The following is a 20,236-nucleotide window of genomic DNA, read 5'->3' on the forward strand; positions in this document are numbered from 1 at the left end:
CGTTTTCTGCTGGGCCTGCTTGCTTTATGTGGGGGGGGGGAAATGGTTCTGTAACACAAATGCTATTAAAAGTACTAAATCTCAGGTCCTCCTTGCCAGGGCTAATGTGCACATGGCAACCAAAATTCCATGCGCTGTACTTGGGGATTGGGAAGAAATTCAGTTTAGTTTTAATTTTATTGTGAACCTCCTCACTTCCTGAAATGAGGCATGGGCCAAAAACACAGCTATCCTTCGAAACATGAACTTTCTTGGCTTTTGCAATGCAGCTCTCTGGCCAAAAAAATATGTGAGTGCAAATATGTACATAAGGGGAAAGGGAGCATTTTAAAAGATTATATTTGTGCAGTGGAGGGCACAGAAAAAAGCATTGCATTAGGGTATGATTGCCATATTTCAAAAAGTGAAAATCCAGAAACAAATTCCGGATATGCCTGGAGGATCCTAGATGTATCGTAGCCCAACATTGCTTGCAAAAATCTCTATGCTAGGAGATATGACCACTAAAATCCTGATGAAAATTTGTGAGGACTTTTAAAAAATAAAACAAAATCACAAACTAGTGAGGAAATGTGGGCGATGGAATTAAGACTGGAGAAATGAGAAACTGAGACAAACACTGTTAAGTTGTGGGTGAACATATCAGACGACACAGCGATTCTTCAAACAGCTCTTGTTTATTCAGAGGCCAGAACAGAACTGAACTGAAGAGCTCAGTCAGCCTGCTTATATAGAGCTCCAGTACAATGTTACTGTAGCAACTTTCTAAAACTATCCAATCACTGAACGTCACTTTCGATCCTTCATTTGCATACAAACTATCCAATCACTGAACATCACTTTCGATCCTTCATTTGCATAACTATCTACAGTATCCCCCTGCTGGCCCAGGGTGAGAACTTCAGTACATAACAAACACGACTGGCACATTTGTCCATTCCTAACTGCTAAGACTTATATTTGAGTCTTCTGACAGCATTCAGTCTTTTTTATCTCCCAGTTTATTCTTTGCTCTAATTACTCTGCATTCTATTTTCTGTTATTTTTTTAAAAAAAAAACTGAATTATTTTGTGGTGGTTGTTTTTTTGCAGTGTTCTTGCATAATATTGCAGGTTATTCGTTTATAGGATTAAACTGGTTCCTGGGTATACCAATGCAATAATAATAATAATAATAATAATAATAAATTTTATTTATATCCCGCCCTCCCCAGCCGAAGCCGGGCTCAGGGCGGCTAACAACAATCAACAATCAAACCATCAGATATTCACACATTCTAAAAATATTACATTATAAAAATCAATTAAAATCAAATTAATGGCAACTAATTAAGCAAGATTCTAAGCAGGTTGCCAGAGGAGGGAAAATGTCTACCTTGATCTCCTGAGTTATTTGGAGCAGATTAGCAAGGCTTTCTTGTCTCAATATTTTAAGTACTTACTACCCATTTTTGGAGCCTTCATTGAAAGCCTTTTTGGCTGAAGGGTCAGGATATAAATCCTGAAAGGAGAGAGAGAGAGAGAGAGAGAGAGAGAGAGAGAGAGAGAGAGAGAGGGAAGCATAAGAGTCTACTAGATCAGTCCTACGGCCCCTCTAGACCTGTTCTCACAGTGGCCAACCAGATGCCTATAGAAAATCTGAAAGTAAATTAGTAATACCAGGCTGCTCCCCCCCGCCCCCCCGCCGCCTTTTCTAAACCAGACTGCTGTTCAAATGTGGTTTCAGATCTTGGTTAGCAAAGTGACATTAAGCCACAGCTCCCCATTTCAGGTATAAGGTGGAAACATGGCTTTAAAAATCCAGGACAGGAGTGCCAAAGCTGGCAAAGAAGGGGAGGATGGGGTAGAAAGTACAGTGGTACCTCAGGTTAAGTACTTAATTCGTTCCGGAGGTCCGTTCTTAACCTGAAACTGTTCTTAACCTGAAGCACCACTTTAGCTAATGGGGCCTCCTGCTGCCGCCGCGCCGCCAGAGCAAGATTTCTGTTCTCATCCTGAAGCAAAGTTCTTAACCTGAAGCACTATTTCTGGGTTAGCGGAGTCTGTAACCTGAAGCATATGTAACCTGAAGCGTATGTAACCCGAGGTGCCACTGTATAGGTCCAGAGCTCAGACGTTATGTCTGAAACAGAAGGAAGCAGGTAAACTGACAGTATGTAAAGGATGCATATATTGATTTACATAATTTATAGGGCTGCAACTCGATTAACTGAATATTCATGTGAGTTTTAGCTGGTGAATCTAGCACACCGTTCCCATCCATTTGCATATGGATAAAAACAGTATTCCTGGAATGAAAAAGCCTAGGAGCCTAGGAAGCTGCCTTATACTGAGCCAGATGACTGGTCCATCTACCTTAGTATTGTCTACACGGACCGGCAGAGGCTCTTCGGAACTTTCAGGCAGGGATCTTTCCCAGCCTTACCTAGAGATGCCTTGGGCCCCCTCAAAATTTTCAAGGAGGGGCCCCACAGCAACATGTACACGCTGTGCGTTCACACCACCCAGCATGCTCACTTCGCTCACACATGCTGCACAAGCCACAGTGTACACACAACACGCAAGCGCGCCTTGTGGCGTGTGCACATGATGTGAGCAAGTCACATGGCGCAAGCCCCCTCAATCATGGGGGCATGCAGGTCTGCCTGTGTGTGTCATAGCTGTCAACTTACAGATTTGAAAATAAGGGACCAGCAGCCTCAAAAATAAGGGATCAGCAGCCACAATAAGGGATCAACAATTACTTTGATAAAATACATATTTTGTTGCATGCAAATGGCTTTAGATACCTATTAGGTCCATAAATTACCATATAGCATATATACAACAACAACAAAAAACAACCCCAGCAACAATTTGTTGTTGACAAAGGACAGCTGGACATAGAAAGGGCCCCATTACCTTCAGTAGCTTATTTAAGGGACATCATCAATAAGGGACAGCAGCGGGACATGGCGCTGGGATAAGGGACTGTCCCGCCAAATAAGGGACGCTTGACAGCTATGGTTTTTGTGTGTGTGTGTGTGTGTGTGTGTGTATGTGTGTGTGTGTGCGCGCACACTCCAATTTAATCGTCTTTATACTTATACTTAAAGTACTCTATCCCAATGCAACAAAATAGGCCTCTTAACCTGATTTTCTGAAAGAACTAAGCAGTGCTGAAGATGTGAATGAGATTTGCATATTTTCACGTTAACGTTTCTGGCTGCAATCTTGCCTACATTAAGGCTTCCTAAATCTCAGCAAAGTCTCTGAGATTTAAGCAGTCAAACTGTGCTCTGGGTTACAATCAATTCCTCATTTCTATTGCACTGGTACAGTGCAATTCTGCTGCAGCTCCATAACAATCTCTGTGTGGTGCATTTAACCAGGAACGACAGTCACAAGGCCACCCACAAAGTTTAATTGCTGAGCATGGATTAGAGCCTAAGGCTGCAATCCTAAACACACTGATGGGAAAGTCAGACCCATTTGCATCCCTTATACTAGCTCAGACTCTTGGTCCTTTTGCCCAGTATTGTCTATCTTGGCTTGGGTCAGCAGCTACCCAGAGGCTACATTAGACAAAAGTCTTTCCCAGCACCTGTTCCCTGCCTCTTTTAACTAGAGATGCCAGGGCTTAAATTTCTGCAGGCGAAGGATGTGCTCTACCACTGAGTGTTGGCTGTTTCCTCTAAGGTGGGGTCCTTCTTTTTCCCTAGTGCCTGGGTTTGTCTGGAAATTGAACCCAGGACTTCTCACATCCATAGTGAGTAGCATGCCCCTAGATGAACAAATGGGATTTACTTCTGAGTAGTAGGGTGGCCATGTGTCCTACTTTGCAGAGGACAGCCCTCTGTTTGAAGCTCTCCTCTCATGAGCAGGAGCCTGGCAACTGGCCATCAGTATAGTGAGAGAGAGATGACAGCTATTATTTCCAGTGCTGTTTTTCTAGGAAAGAGAATGCTGGAACTCACTATGAACACCTCCCTTGTTCTCTTATAATGGCACCCAACTGAGAGGTTCCAGAACAGCTGGTGACTCCCAGCTGACAAAAAGCCCTGGTTATTTCTAAGTTTGCCCCAAAAGCATGGGTTATTACTAAAGTACCATGTGCAAATTTCTTGCAAATTGGTGACATCTTTTGTCTGCTTTTCTTTTGGTGGTAATAATCCTTTCTTTATTATTTTTTGGAGGCAATACAAAATGAGCCACCTTACCTTTATGTTCCATGTGATTTGCAGAAGATTCTGATTATGCTTTTTCGGATGTAATATTTGAGCTGTAGTGAATAGACTCCACTTCAGAGCAGATATTAGCCATTTGAGCTGGTCAAATATTCCCTCCTCCTCAAAGACAACTCTGTACAAATATTTACCTTTCAAAAGGTAAATTGCTTTGAGCACAATTGCTTTTCCTGGCTGCTGCATTGTTGGCACTTTTTCAAATGAGTGTTCCCACCCAAACAGGACTCACATAGTGAATGGGGTATTAATTGCAATGCTATGGAGAGTTCACTTGCACCACTCAACGTGTCACTGAGAAAAAGTGGTGGCAATTGAAAGCAGGTGTAAGTGAGGGCAAAGTGATTGAAGCAGTGCAGAAGGTTCAAAAAACAGTAGAGAATAGCCACAATTCCTGCTAATGATGAATACTGGCTCTGCCAAAATTTGACCTTCCGTAGCTAGTGAAAATGCAGATTTAGACATATTTAGAGCATCAAAGCATCGTTGCGCTGTTTCAATTATGCATTAGCCTCGACTTTCTACAGGGTCTATTCAAGCACTCAGTACTGAAGTGGACAGCCTGATAGCTTTGAATTGCTATGTGCTTTTGTGAACTCCTAAGAGCTTGTCCCATAGGTATGTGTGCACAACAGTCTTCTAAGAACATGTCTGTTTAATGCAGGCCCGTGCCTGGGTTTGTTGCATCATTATCAGATAATGCTGTTTCTTGAGATGTGTATTGTCCATTTCAGTATTCTGTAGGTAAGACTAATGGAATGTAGCCCCCCCCCCATGGAAAGGAACTGGAACATGGTGGACATTTCAGAAAAACACATAACTAAAAGACCCTTTTTATAGCCATAAGTACCAGAGGTACTGAAAAATGATCTTGGTTGCTGGGATCCAACTGCTGCATCCTCACTGGAAACATGATCCTTGAGTCGTTTAAGCCCAGTAGCAGAAGCTGAGCCTTTGGTCATTCCCAAAAGCAAAGGCATCATCTATTGCTTCATCATCTCCAAGGCTGCCATTGGCTCCCACTTCTAATAATAATTTGTTATTGGATTTTGTTTTTCCCTTATACTTCTGATTTCCCAAGCTCTTCTAGCTCAAGCCAGTCCCAATGCTGTTCATTTATGCTGAGCAAGTGTGGACATCTCAGCCCCGATTCATCTGATCCTGTCCACCATAAAAAAATTAATGAGTGCCCCATTCCTTCCCTTATATAAAATGCAGACTAAATTGTTGGTACCTCTTTGATCCATGATCCATGATCAACCTCTTTGCTGGGAATCCTCTTTGTACCAGGTGAACGAAAGTCCCCAGAGCCAGTTTCACCTGTAAGCTTCCACCTGACATGTCCTGTGTTGACTACAGAATGCATTTCTGAATGCCCTGGGAGTTCCTCCCCTTCCCTGCCTCTTGCACAAGGTGACTAAGGAATGTATTTCAACAGATATAAACAAGAGCCTTCTTTTTTATTTATCATTACCAAAATATAAAGACAAAAACACAACACAGGCAAATTTACAGCATGTAACCGCTAACAGAAGGTAATGTTCTGGAAAAGAGGAGCCCCTGGCTCTGTGTGGGCGGCAAGAGATTTCAGGAAAAAGACTTATTGCACCCCTTCCAGAAAGGGAGCTGCGTTATGTCTGTTGCAGCAGAAGCAAGAACACATTTATTATGGCCCAAGCTTTTATGGACTAAAGTCCATTTCATCAGATGCATGAAGTATAGATGCATGGTTATCCCTCTGGAGCAGTTTTAGGGGAGAGGGGGCTCCAGCAGGGAGCAATCACTGAAAACCTGCTTCCCTCTCCACTCCACTGATGGAAGTCTTACCATCAGCCAAGTGACACTCCGGCACACAGTGCTTTATCCCAATTCAAGCCACATTCATCTCTTCATAATATTTGCATGCTGCTTTCCCACAAAACCAAATCATGCTCAAAGGGCTGGGGAATATCAGGCTCTGAAGCCAAATGCTGCCGTCCAGGCTTTTCTGCCTGCCCCTTGGGACTCTCCCCAGGCCAGGCCACACCCCTCATGGGCCTGGCTCCACCTGCTTGTCTTTGAAATGTGATCATGCCTCTTACTTGAGGTGGTGTAGTGGTTAAGAGCAGTAGACTCATAATCTGGTGAACTGGGTTCGCTTCCCCGCTCCTCCACATGCAGTTGCTGGGTGGCCTTGGGCCAGTCACACTTCTCAGAAGTCTCTCAGCCCCACTCACCTCACAGAGTATTTGTTGGGGGGAAGGAAGGGAAAGGAGAATGTTAGCTGCTTTGAGACTCCTTCAGGTAGTGATAAAGCGGGATATCAAATCCAAACTCCTCCTCTTCTACTTGCCAGATGGAGAAAAGTGTGTACAGAAACCTCTGGATTAAACATGGGTCGAATGTAGTTTACGTACAAAGGGAAGAATAGCACCTGCTGCTCCAGCCACTTCTTGCCACTAGCCATACCAACTACAGGTATGTGGCCCCTGGAAGCTTGCCTATGTTGGAATGTGGCCCTTGAGCTGAGAAAGATTCCCCCCTCCTTGATATATTTGTTAGTCATAAGATGTGACAAGACTCTTGCCAGATTTGCTGCACCAGGGCAACCCCCCTGGAGATAATTCCTATAGATATTTATTTCACTCCTGAGAGTTACTTTTCCTCACACGTCTGCTTTATTCTTTTCAGATGCAGATGCCAGGAACTACTTTGTTATTATAATAGCCCACATGTGCTGTATTTACAATATATCCCCATACAAATGGGATCCACTGATTTGCAGGATTAGATGGTGACCCTGCTTCATATCCCCTTCTAAACCAAACGAGTGAAAATCATTACCGACTATCCGTGAGATGTCCAAAGGGAAAATAGTCTTAGCAGCCTCATCCGAGTCCCTAATGTACTCTAATCCCTAAACAGGAAGGTTGAGTTGCATTGATATGACGCAACGCTCTGGATAAGTAGGGAGATCGCAGAGGCAGAGGACTTGCAGAGCAAATCCTACATCTCTTGTGGAATATATTTAATCAAATGAAGGAGAAAAGCAGTGGCAATAATTCACTTTTCCTGCAATGTTTCTGCAAACTGCCGTGATTGAAATAGAAGGGCTTCTCCCCCTCCCTCTTTTCTGATCTGACTCTCACAGGGCCATTTCACACTTTGCACAGGGCAAACCCGGGTCCGCCACAGTCAGCCAATCCTAGTTTCATAACAACTGTGTTTATATATGTGGCTGCATACACATCATACATTGAATGCATATTTAAAGCACAAACCACCACCCCTATCCTGGAAACTGCAGTTTGTAATTGTACTCTGTGGGAGTTAAACTACAGTTCCCAGGATTATTTGCATGGTTATGTGCTTTGAATGTGCTGTACAGTGTGTACACAGTCTATGTTTGTCTATAGACCCTTGCAGATTGTCTATTAAGCATTCATTCTGATTTGCTTACAAAAGCTTATGGAGAGGTAAGATTATGTCTGATCTTTTCTTCTTCTTGATCATTCATTCTGATTTGTTTGCATGGTGTTTATTTGACTATGAGGCTGCATTTATCCCGATTTGCCTGTGGAGAGTGTTCACACATTTTCCTGTTAGTCATTTGCTCACCCTATAACTTTTCAATGCATTTCCCCATCACTTTCCAAACTGCAAAAAGTCCAGCTTTTTAAAATGTAGATTTGTTGTGCTAGGACAACAGAGCACCTTAATCCACTTCAAATGCACAGACTGAAAGCTCTGGTGTGCACTATTGCAAATATTAATATTGCACATCTTGAAGCAACTGGATGCATAAAAACTGACCGCTTTTTGACCGAAGCATTGTCCAGACCCATTAGATATTATTCAAAACTTTACTTGCAGAACTTTCTTCAAAATAGAACACAAACATCAAAGATGCATCCAAATAATTCCATACAATTTCTTGTGCTGTCCAGCAAAGGCTCAGCATTTTAAAAATAAAATTAAATTCCAAATTGACCTATAAACAAAGGTGTCTCTCCTTACAGCCTCCATTTTGCCTGAAGTTGCATGCTCTTGGAGTGAGTTCAGTTATCACATCTTATTCTCACAGAGGCTGAGAATAAAGACTAAAGGCTACTAGAGATTTGCAACCAAATACCCTTGTTCTCTGATCTAAGGTTAAACACTCACATGTTATCTACCAGAGAACAACAACAGTTAGTTATCAACCCATTAAAGAACTCAGAGACCACTTCTTGCTTTTCTTTAGTTTCAAGGGTATTTTCCAATGTCAAACCTTTCAGCAATACACATAGCTATCCCCCTTTCAGTGTCAGTTAAATAATTACACTCTATGTGTGCTCGGATCCCTCCTGCAAAATATTGACAGTCGGATGGCACTATGTGTTTGTCAGGATCTTTCCCCACCAACAGCTCTTTTCCAGGACTTTTGATAAACTATGATAATGTTGTTTTGCTGTCTGTGTTCTACAAAAGCTTCCTTCTGCTTTTTGTTGGAGTGGAGGGGAGACTTTTGTGCATTTTTCTAAATTCCATATATGTTTATGTGAAAGTGTCCATGTTATAATCTAATATTTACTTATTCTTATTCTTTTGAAATATGCTGCAAGTCATTTGTGTAACAAGCAACTAACTAGTTTTATAAACATATAAATAAATTTCAATTTTTGCCTTTTAAGATGGGCATTAGATGCCACATTTTTCATTATTTTATATTGCACCCTAAAATATTGCTGTAAGCTGCCCTGAGCACTGTGCATGCCGTGGGAGGGGAGGACATAAATAGTCTGAAACAGGCATTAAATAGTCTGTGAAGAGGCTCAAAAGCTTAAATTGAAAGAGAGAAAACTGCAAACTGATCTAAATTTTCCCAAGTAAGGCTAGCAAAATATCTCAGCAGGGAAGGGGGAGTTGTTCACATATCGCAATTTGGGACCCACTGAAAACATGGAGGTTCTTTCCATAGTCACGGCTAGGCTCTTAGCATCCCCCTCCTCCTTCATACCACCACTGGGTTTATATTTGAGAGTCCGCTGCTGGTGAAGAAATTATCCGTATCGTGTGAACAGCTGGCGTACCCTTCTGGAACTAGAGATGCTGTTAGCACCTAAAGGGGAAATTGGAAGCAAATTTAAATGCACCTGCTTAAGGAAAAATACCCCAGGATTTGCAGGTTTGGGGGCATTCCACTAAAATTAATGGAAATTTTCAGGAAGTTCTGCTTATCTCTTTGACTATACAGGAAGGCTCCAGCATTAATGATTCCCCCCCCCCACATTCTTTCCCTAGAATTGTTCTCTTTTGAGGCAGGAACAGGATGCTGTTCCATGGCATATATTGACACTTCAGCTGCTCCACTGCATGTTTGTTTGGGTTTATTTTAATTTTTTTGCTCTGTATCAGATCCAAGATTATCTGCCTCCATCTGCTATCTATCTATTTTGGCAACATGACCTGTGCATCACCCTGCTTTTCTTTTACTTCCTAGACCAGCTTTCTTCCATTCAGCGTCTGATGCTTCTCTCTCTTTCTAAAAGAAAAAAAATACACCATAAATTCCCCACAAGCCATGGAAGAAGCATGCTAGAAAGGATGATGTGGAAAAGGGGAGGACCAGACTCTCCCATATAAGCAACAGAGTGGAATGTGGAATAAGTTACCTAAGGTGGACTTTGCAGAAATCTGGGGGAATACATGGGGTGGTGAAGGACCTTTAGGGCAGACCATGCACATCTGCAACAAGAAAAATGTTTTTAAAAATTAAGAGAGGCAAATTTGCTCTGGATCTTAGTTAGCAGGCCCTAGCATTGCTGAACTTTATTATATTTGTTTCATTAAATTTGTAGCCCACCCCTCTTCACAAAAGTCTCCAGGACAGCAGACATAATGGTAATTTTCAAAAAATACAGTTAAAACTAAAATACAGTAAAAACAATTACAGCATTTCTAAAACTGTTTAAAACATCTTTAAAACAATAAAACACAGCAGAAAATCTAAATCAAATTTAAGAACAAATGTAACCCAAACACTTGTTTAGTTGGTCTGGCAAAATTCAGCAGGAATCATTGCAAACTGGGCCACTGAACGTCTTCCTAGACATGTGCTCTCTTAAGTCCTGCTTATTTCAAAGGAATGAATATGCAACAAGCTGTCTCTGGCTTATCGTTTTTCTGCTTAAATATCTGCTCTTTTTGCTTGTGTCTTCTTTTGATGGCGGAGGTGAATAAGTGATTAGGCATCAACAGTAATCAGAAACAAATTGTCAAGTGTGTTTCTCGGAGCAGGGTGTGTGTGTGGGTGTGTGTGTGTGCGCGCGCGCATGCATGCGATCAATTAACCCCCCCTGCACATTCATGCAAACAGCATTGCAATGCTGCTTTGTGGGTACCTGCGCATCACTTGGGTGAAAACATTTTGCTTGCCTCTCTTGCTCTCTGGCTTTTGATTTCACCTGCCACCAGCATCTGCATTCTCTGAAAAGTTTGAAAGTGCAATTGTAGCCTCTCTCTCTCTCTTTATGCAGATAAGGGGGGTGGATGTGCTAGAGAGAGGGAGGGAGAGAAGGTAAACAGTGCTGTGACTTGCTCAGTCAGAAAATTCCCTCCCTCCCCTTTCACAATACAAGGATAAATAAGTTATTTGTCATTACCTGGGAAGAAACATCTTTTGCACAGGGCCTCCCTCCTGCTTCTATTCATACGGAGCATCTTTTGCCAGAATGTGGAATATAACCTGTCACTGCTTTTTCTTTGTAGTATGAAGAGTATGTTAATAAAAGGGAGCAATTCTCCAGACACAGCTGCTGTATATCCACCACTTGCTTGTGCTGGTGGCCTGTTTCATGGGAGGGCACTCGCATCCCCAGCAGACCAGCCTAGGCTTTCAATGACACTTACTGAACTGGGGACAGACTTTTCATGGCTGGAGGATCACAGCCCATGACCTCCATGCACCCTGCCCAAGCTTGTGCCCCAGGAATGTCACTTAGGTGCTGCTAATGCAGATGGATGCCAACAGTTTCTCCCCTGGTCCTTATTTTAAAAGGGGTTAATCTCCTCTCGGTTTCCCTGCTCCAATCTCTCTTGGTTGTTTGTTGTCTCTGTAGCTGCTTCTTGAATACTTATGGCTTTATCAAGGCCCTGTAGATACACAAGAGAGCCTCTCAAGGATGATCTTCAGTCAATTATTATACATTGTGACTGATTAGGGAAAGGTAAGAAAGAGTTTAGATATCTCGTATCCTCCACAGCAGGAGAATTTCTCATCTTGCCTTTCCACCAATGAGCTCAAGGCAGCAGTGTTCAGTAGAAGTTTCTACTCTTTCCCTTTTGGAGAAATTTAAGTAGGGTGTGGTCTTGATTGGTGGTGATCTTCATCATACCCTCCAACATTTCTACGATGAAAATAGGGACATCCCATTCCATAATGATAATTTTACTATTTCTACCCCCAACACCTTACCATGTTACCCCAGCCACTCTGGGCAAATTCCAACATATACAAAAACATAATAAAACATTAAACACTTAAAAAACTTCCTTATACAGTGGTACCTCAGGTTAAGAACTTAATTCGTTCTGGAGTTCTGTTCTTAACCTGAAACTGTTCTTAACCTGAAGCACCACTTTAGCTAATGGGGCCTCCTGCTGCCGCCGTGCCACCGGAGCACAATTTCTGTTCTCATCCTGAAGCAAAGTTCTTAACCCGAGGTACTATTTCTGGGTTAGTGGAGTCTGTAACCTGAAGTGTCTGTAACCTGAAGCGTCTGTAACCTGAGGTACCACTGTACAGGACTGCCTTCAAATGGCTTGGGGGTCGGATAACTACATACCCTCCAACATTTCTCCAATGAAAACAGGGACATCCTAAGGAAAAGCGGGACATTCCAGAACTGAATCAGAAACTGGGACAGCTTCTCTAAATCAGGGACATCCCTGGAAAATAGGGACGCTTTATATGCCATGAGGGTTTGTACAGGAAGGGCCAGGAAGCCCTGATTTCTCCATCTAGGGAGTGCAAATTTGCAAATCTTTTAGTCTCTCATGGCTTGATGGCAGGTGAGACAGCCTGATGGTCCTGGTTTCACTTACTGTTCCTCTCACTATGGGTCCCTTTCCAGAAAGGATTATGTCCTATTCTTTCCAGGAGGGCTTGAAGGAGGCCTGGGTAGGCCTTAGGAAGATCTTGGACCATGCACTGGTAATAATTAACCTTTTGATTCTGGGCACTGTGGCCAGTGAACTATAACACTAATGCATCCATGCACACACAAACATCTCCATCTCTAGGGAAATAACCTGGCCTCTTTAAATTAATTACATAAATGTACAAGGCTGTAGAATATTTTCAGGTTTGAAGTTGTCAGGAGTTGATACACCTCAGCTGGATGTAGACTGGCAAGGATTAACAGCCATTATCTTTCTGGACAAATGAAAGTTCCCATAATTCTTTGGGATGATACTGCTTTTAAGGTATAGTGCAGATGAGGCCTATGGTGCTGTGTGTGTGTGTGTGTGGTGAGGTTTTTCATGTTCCCTCACATAAAAAGCTCCCTCTGTGTAAAAAACAAACAAACCCCTAGCGCCTCTGGGAGAGTATTACATTAATTTCCTCCATCCTTTTCCTACACATATGTGCTATGTTTGCTAAAATGTTGATTTAATCATAATTATTATACATAATCATACATAATTAATCAGGATTATTGCACATAATTATACGTAAATCGTAACTACAACACATTAATTCCTACCACTATGTGTTAGAAAACTTGCACTTATTAGAAATATAAATCTGAGGTAAGGAACAATTTCCAGGGCATAAAATGTTAAGACTTCTCTTAAATATTAAAACATGGTACCATTAAAAACGCAGATGCTTTTTAGACAGCATTAATATTTACCTATAATACACTAAACGTAAAATGCTGTTGTTTGCATATCATACTAAGGACATCAGCAACTTAATTCTAATTCCATCTGTGAACGCTTGTAAAGCCAACTACAAATGCGACTTCCAAACATATATTTTGTATTTCTTTAATTTAAAGACTACATTTCACATTATAATAAAGGGAATGGATTGCCACTTCCTACAGTTTTCTTAGCATTCCAAAAAACACTTAAAGGCATTCCAGTCCCATTCGGCTCGATTTATTCTGTCTGTTTTCCTTTTTTGTTACCCAAGGAGACTGTGCAATTTTGCTCAACGTTACTAACATCAAGGGGGTCAAGGAGGGGCAACGGGAGGTGGGGGAAGGCAGATCTACTGACATACCCCAAGCCCTGCTGGTTTGTGCCAACCAAGGCAGAAGACATGGCTGTGGGAGATCTATGAAATTATCCCACTAGAAGGTTTCAGGATCTGTAAGAATCCTGGGAGCTGCTCCCTCTGACACGAACCCCCCTGCCCCGGATAACTTCCACATCTGACTGCTGAACTGGCAGAGCAGGTAATATCATTTGCTTGTGGCAGGTATATGGCAGATAACTATTTTAGCAGGCAACAATTTCCATTGCCACTAATGAAACCATACACATATTACGTATTAATTTTTAAGTATCAGTTGGGTGATTGGTTGCTTTGCTACCAAGGAATATTGCGGCTATTACTTCCAAATAAACATGCGTAGAGTCAAGCTTTCAACTAACTAGCAACTTCACATAGTCTTGCAAGACCAACTCTGCATGTGGCTGCTGTAAAGGGGTATTATTAAGTCCCTGGAGCATTTTAAAAATTAACAACTTCTTGCCTATTTAAGATAGAATTTTTAATATAGCATTATAAAGCTTAAAACACAACAAGGTTTAGTTTTAGTAGCATAATGGCAAAGACTAACTCAAAGTATTATTATTATTATTTCAATTTATATACTGTCTGAAACCCCTTTGCATCTGCATCATCATTATTTTTTGCTACGCTGCCATATCATAAAATATCAGGACAGTGTATAGTGTTAAAAACAGAACACAATAAAAACATTATAAAATAAAAAATTATAAAATAAAAATACAGTGGTACCTTGGGTTATGAACTTAATTTGTTCTGGAGGTCCGTTCTTAACCTGAAACTGTTCTTAACCTGAGACACCACTCTAGCTAATGGGGCTTCCTGCTGCCAACGCCACGCGATTTCTGTTCTCATCCTGAGGTAAAGTTCTTAACGCGAGGTACTATTTCTGGGTTAGCAGAGTCTGTAACCTGAAGCATCTGTAACCCGAGGTACCACTGTACATAAAATGTTTAAGGTGACTGGCTAATCAAATTGAAAATTAACAGCTAAAAATGCCTATTGGGGTAAAAAGGTATTTAAGAGATGCCTGAAAGTCCACAGCAAGGATGCCTGCCAAATCTCTGCTGGAAGAGTGCGTCCCACAGAAGAGAAGAAGAAGAGTAGTTTTGGATTTGATATCCCTCTTTATCACTACCCAAAGGAGTCTCAAAGCGGCTAACATTCTCCATTTCCCTTCCTCCCCCACAACAAACACTCTGTGAGGTGAGTGGAGCTGAGAGACTTCAAAGAAGTGTGACTGGCCCAAGGTCACCCAGCAGCTGCATGTGGAAGAGAGGAGATGCAAACCCGATTCACCAGATTACGAGTCTACCACTCTTAACCAGAAGGGACCAGGGACACTAAATGCCCAACTTCTAACTGAGGCCCTGCAATGTGGGGAACAACTGACAGCACCCCTCTGGATGATCTCAGTGATTATACGGGTTCAGGTGGTCCTTAAGATATGCTAGGACTAAGTTGTTCAAGGCTTTGTATATCAACACAAAGACACTGAACTTGGCCCAGTAGCATATGCAGATGTTTTAGCAGAGGTGTCCCATGCTGCCGGCTGTTTGCTTCCGACAGCAGTCTAGCCCAGAGCTTTCCAAACTTTTCACGTTAGTAACACACTTTTTTAGACATGTATCATTTCACAACACAGCAATTCAGTTTTGCTAGCAAACTGGAGGTTAAACTTACCCCTTTCAGCCGCAGGAGGAGCGCCGGGAGCGTTTGCAGCCGACACACTAACGTGTTGCGACACACAGTTTGGAAAGCTCTGGTCTAGCCACTGAATCCTGCACCAGCTGGAGTTTCCAGACCAGGCACAAGGGCATCTCCACATAAATGGGACTGACCTATGTGAAGTGCTGTAAATGCTCTGAACATATTTTATAGATGTCAAGTATTTTTGCCCCCAGTTATTCTACAAAGCATTTGCAAATGAATCTGCAAATCAAAAGGGCAGCTGTCTACATCACACAGCACCTAAAATCAAGATACTGTAGGTTTCAGCCTTTGCAGAATAGGGCCCAGTCACTGAAGGACTAATGAATTACAGAGGCACGATTTTTGAAAGTTCAGCAATATGATATTCATAAATACGGAAAGTGTTATTAATTTGTCTAAACCCCTCAAGGACTCCATGCAGAAAAGAATAGGCAGAGTAGGAATAAATTTAATTAATTAAGCAGTGGGACTACAGGAATTGGAGGCATAAACAATTCAAAACTACTATTGTAATTGTAATGGTTACAGTGACAATTTTTAGTGCATTGAACTCTTACACAGAATTGCAATTACAGTGTCATCAATCTTTTTAAAAATAATGAAATAAAATAAAATAAGTGAACCACCTTATTAGCCGTATGTGACTACATTCCACTCCCCACACAGGCTGGAATTCTGATGTCACTTTTCAAAATACAGAGATAGAGGGCAAAGATCCATGTAGGACAAAACTAAGAAACAAGGTGAGTCCTGGTGGAACAGGCCAAATGCTTACCTGGTCCATTAACCTGTTCTCACATTGGGAGCCTGCAAGAAGGAACTGAGAACAGCAGCATTCTCACTGTTTGTTATACCCGGAAACTGGCCTTCAGAAGGAGACCACAGGTCTCGTGGCTAGTAGCTACTGAAAGCCTTATTCTCCATTAACCTGTCAAACATCCTTTTAAAGTGATCCAAGTCAGTGGCCATTGATACATCCCATGGAGAAAATCCCATAGTCTGCACTGAGTGAAGGCCACGATTGTTGGCTAAGAAATGTAACATTTCAGCAAATTACATGAGAACACAGAAAGGACTCTGTTGGATGAGGCCAAAGGTCTTTCTAGGAGTTTCCCCACTGTTATCTCCCTGCGAATTGTATCCTAGTTTCATATTGCATGTAGCCATTCAAGATTAGCAACTATTATCTTCCATTAATGAAGAGGATGGTCCTCCATTCCTACATGTTGCCTTCACAGTGAGACTCAGGATTCCACCCTTCTGTCACTGGGTTAGAGAAAAGGAAAGATGCAGTTTCCATATTGCATATAAAGCATATGACTTGTTGGGTCCCCTGCTAGGTGTTTTTTTTTTTAAAAATAAAATAAAATCTTTAGAGCTATCATCTAATTATGCCTAATGCAACATTTTGAGGAAAATGCTGACATTTTGCCTTGGGCAAAGTAGGTAATGAAGGGGGGGGGGACAGAGAAGGCTAGCCCATACACCTCCAAGGGAATGTTCACATTTTCACCTTAGAAAGCAATAAGTCTGATTTTCCCATTGTGCTGAAAAATATTCCCTCCTCCTCCCCCCAAATCACCACAGGTTCCCCAATGCAGGGGGCATTTATTTCTTTATTTATTTATACTGCCTTTCATCTGAGGATAACAGAGTGGTGCTGTTTTTAACTCATCCGTAGCTGATGTGTGCTTGTACCATTGAACTCACCTGTGAATCGTTCAACAGTAACAGTGGTTACCTGGATATGACATTGCAGTGAAATACTAGTGGGCATCAGGTACATATCTGAGCATGTGCAATCTGACTGCCCTTCTTGTGCCTGTGCTCTGGAGAGGCTTTTTGAATTTGGTCCTTTCACTCCCACAATGACATCATCACTGTAGGATCCCCCACAGCAGAAGAGGTGGCTTTGGTAAAGGGGCTCACAAGGCATAATAATAATAATAATAATAATAATAATAATAATAATAATTTATTATTTTTACCCTGCCTATTTGGCAGGGTTTTCCCAGCCACTCTGGGCAGCTTCCAACAAAAGATTAAAAATACATTAAAACAGGGCCGGATTTAGGTTTGATGAGGCCACAAGCTACTGAAGGTAATGGGGCCCTTTATATGTCCAGCTGTCCTTTGGCAACAACAAATTGCCGCTGTTTTGTGTGTTGAATATATGCTATATGGTAATTTATGGACCTAATAGATATCTAAAGCCATTTGCACATAACAAATAGGAGCCTACACAACACACAACACTGTTACTGTATGTAGGTTTTATTTTTATTTTTTTATCTTATATTTTGGAAATGTACATCCAGGGTTTTTTTCCTTTAAATTGTTTTTGGGGGGCCCAAGAGAGTGGGGCACTAAGCTATAGCTTGTTTAGCTTATACATAAATCTGGCGCTTCATTAAAACATCAGTCATAAAAAACTTTCCTAAACAGGGTTGCCTTCAGATGTCTTCTAAACGTCAGATAGTTGTTTATTTCCTTGACATCTGATGGGAGGGTGTTTCACAGGGTGGGCGCCACTACCAAGAAGGCCCTCTGCCTGGTTCCTTGTAATTTCACTTCTCGCAGTGAGGGAACCACCAGAAGGCCCTCTGCGCTGGACCTCCATGTCTGGGTTGAACAACGGGGGCAGGGGAGACATTCCTTCTGGTATACTTAAAGGTGTAGGGTTGCCATATTTTGAAGAGCAAAAAAAAGGACACATTTGCCAACTTCTACTTTTAACTATGGATCTCTCTGATGACTCTACCCATGAAAAAGAGAACGTGTTGAGGAAAAAAAGGACACATGGCAACCCTAAATTGCATGGGCTTGTGGTTTCCAATTGCTGTAAAGTTGGTTTGAAAAGGGGGGGGGGGAGAAACAGGATGTGCGCAGACATTACTAAGAACGCTGTGTGAACATGGCTTTAAAATGCAACACTAGAAACACGTTAAATGTAAGTGTGAACATACTCTAAGTAAGGAGGCAACTATTTCAAAACCCTCAGTCAAGGGCTGGGGGTGGGGTGGGGGGATATCTGAAGAATTTGAGCTAAAAGGGAAGTGGTCCAAAGCTTCAGATTAATTGGAACTTGCACAGGAGAGGGGGGAGTTAGTAGTTAGTTCTCATTACCTATTGCATATCCTTTGTTTTGTATCTAATCAAATTTCTTGCTCAGCTTAAATCCCCAACTGTTGTCTCGTCTCTTCATTGTGGGCATCGCGGTGCAGAGCGCTAATTGAGAACACTCATGCCCATTCCATGCATCATCTAAAGCAGCTTATGAAAAATATGTTTCCGAATAAAGCAATTAGTCTGTTGCTGGAGCTCTACCTCAGCTTTCTTTGTTGTCTCGAATTGCCAATGACAATTTTAGCTATGGAAAATGTTATATGAAAAATTTTAGGCTGGAAGCTGGGGCCATTTCCTTTTTAATATTAATTAGAATTAGATACTATCTGCTCCTTTCCCACACCATCATTTGGATGTGTTCCCCTGAATGCTTTATACATCTTAATGCAAATTAGTCTTTATTGATCTCTGGTGCCTGGGAAGAAATCAAGATTGAATTTTGTGTAAAGCAGCTGCTGTTTAGGGAGCTGATACTCTGAAATCAGCAAGTGTTATGGATAAGGATGCAGATGAACCAAACCTGATCTTCTACAGAATGCATCTGCAAGGGGTTTCTTTCCTTTAATACACAGGAATAGATGAACAGATGAGAGAGAAAGTGCAAATTCATCTCTTCTTTCCATTTCGAAATAGCAAGTAACAATGCGACACTTGATTAATTCCACTGATAATATAATGGACTTTTCAGAGATGATCACTACATTTAACTCACCAGGAAGGGGAGGCACTGTCTGCATTTCTTATAATAGCTTCCATTCTCTCTTCTAGTTCTTTGCAACTTAATGCTGAACACCTTTATAAAATACCCTTAACCCTCCCACAGTCCATAGAAAGGCTCCATCTTCCAGGTGCCTTTGAATTAGTCAAGAAACGTTGTTTCTGAATTGCTGCAATTCTGAACTTTGTGAGCTTTTGCAAAATGGGTTTAGTGAATCGTGAAGCGTTATAATGCATATATAATAAACACAAGCACGATAAAGAACCAAGCCAATGACAGAATTCATTCACATAATAATACCTCCATAGGTCTTAAATAATTTGTAGATAAACATTTGCATGCATACCTGCAGAGTATGCATAGCTATGAATATTAGCAATGATAATTGCAAATGCATACCTACAGAAATTGGAGCAAATTCCACATGCACAATGTTCTAAACAAATGAGATAAAATCCAGAACAATTCTTAGTGTATCATTATTATTTTTCTTCCATTTCAGAAATGAGACCATTCAGGAATCCAACACCCAGGGAGAAATTTGGATGTGAAGAACTTTGAAAGCATCCCTGCTAAGGTTGAACAGCAGATTTTCTGTTGTGTTTACAGAGGCTACCTAAAATGAAATGAGAAATGCATTGATTTGCAGTTTTTTTAAAAAGGCACTGGGTTTTGGGGTTAGTTACAATTCTTAATGTCAAAATCTTGTATTCTGTCATCTTTTAAAAAGCCTCAGTGGTAAGCCACACTTCTTGTTGCTTTCTGCACTACAGAAGAAAAAAGTCAATAGTATCTCTTAAGATAATTATGAGATAAATTATGTACAACCCAATGCAATTTGTACCACACTCTGCAGAGTAAAATACTTAAGATACACGGAAGGCAATGTATTTCTCTGCAATTATTGCATGCATTATGTGGTAGCATATAGGATATTACAGCTAGAAGGGAATCTTAAAGGCCAAAGGTTATTGCTCCTACCCAGTATATGAAAAAAGAGGATTAATTATAGCCCAACAGATTTGTATTGGGAATCCAATCCTGAGTGAGTGCAATTGCTTATGGAACCAAAATGGTGCCACCCATTGACCAGATGGAGGGATCAGACTTGGGGGAGCCCTCAGATTTTCAGAAGTACAGACCTATTTAGGGGGGAGAGCTATAGGAGCCCCCACCTCAACAGTCCTGTGAAGA

At 41.5% G+C, this 20,236-nt stretch overlaps 1 long non-coding RNA gene across 1 annotated transcript in view; it reads left to right on the plus strand.

Moving 5' to 3' along the window:
- The window catches only part of LOC309326115, a 29,294-nt gene extending 9,620 nt beyond the window's left edge, over window positions 1–19,674 (plus strand). The window contains exons 2-3 of the long non-coding RNA XR_014150168.1: window positions 6,559–6,680; window positions 19,545–19,674. This is a non-coding gene — a long non-coding RNA (uncharacterized lncRNA). The remainder of the gene's footprint in view (window positions 1–6,558; window positions 6,681–19,544) is intronic.
- Window positions 19,675–20,236: the final 562 nt, after the last annotated feature.

This window comes from Podarcis erhardii (assembly GCF_964252035.2).
Source record: "Podarcis erhardii genome assembly, chromosome: 12".
Lineage (NCBI taxonomy): Eukaryota > Metazoa > Chordata > Lepidosauria > Squamata > Lacertidae > Podarcis > Podarcis erhardii.